A 413-nucleotide genomic window follows, 5' to 3' on the forward strand; every position below is an offset into this window, starting at 1 on the left:
ACCGAGGCTAATGGGACGATAAAAAGTTACAGAAATTTCGAAATTTATGTTATAAGAATTACGCATCAGTGGGCCTCGGTTCATCATCTAAAATATCAAAGAGAACCACACTCTGATATATAATCAACGTTACTCAAAGTGATAAAGTTTCTTGTAGAAGTATTGAAATCGTGTAATTAATTTACGTAACTACATATTCCAAAATTCGAATTCAGAAGGAAGAGGAATTAATCGATTTTAAACTCCCAAAGATTTTGAATCAAGAGGAACTCGTTTGGAAGTAAAATCAGTTTTTTTTTCTCCACCTCTCACAATAAGGTCGAATCAATTCCATTGAATTGAAAATCTTGTTAACTTTTATGTATAATATGTTTCAATTTCGTCGATTGATCGTTTTTTCCAGATGTCTACAT

Source organism: Neodiprion lecontei, chromosome 6 (genome assembly GCF_021901455.1).
Source record: "Neodiprion lecontei isolate iyNeoLeco1 chromosome 6, iyNeoLeco1.1, whole genome shotgun sequence".
Lineage (NCBI taxonomy): Eukaryota > Metazoa > Arthropoda > Insecta > Hymenoptera > Diprionidae > Neodiprion > Neodiprion lecontei.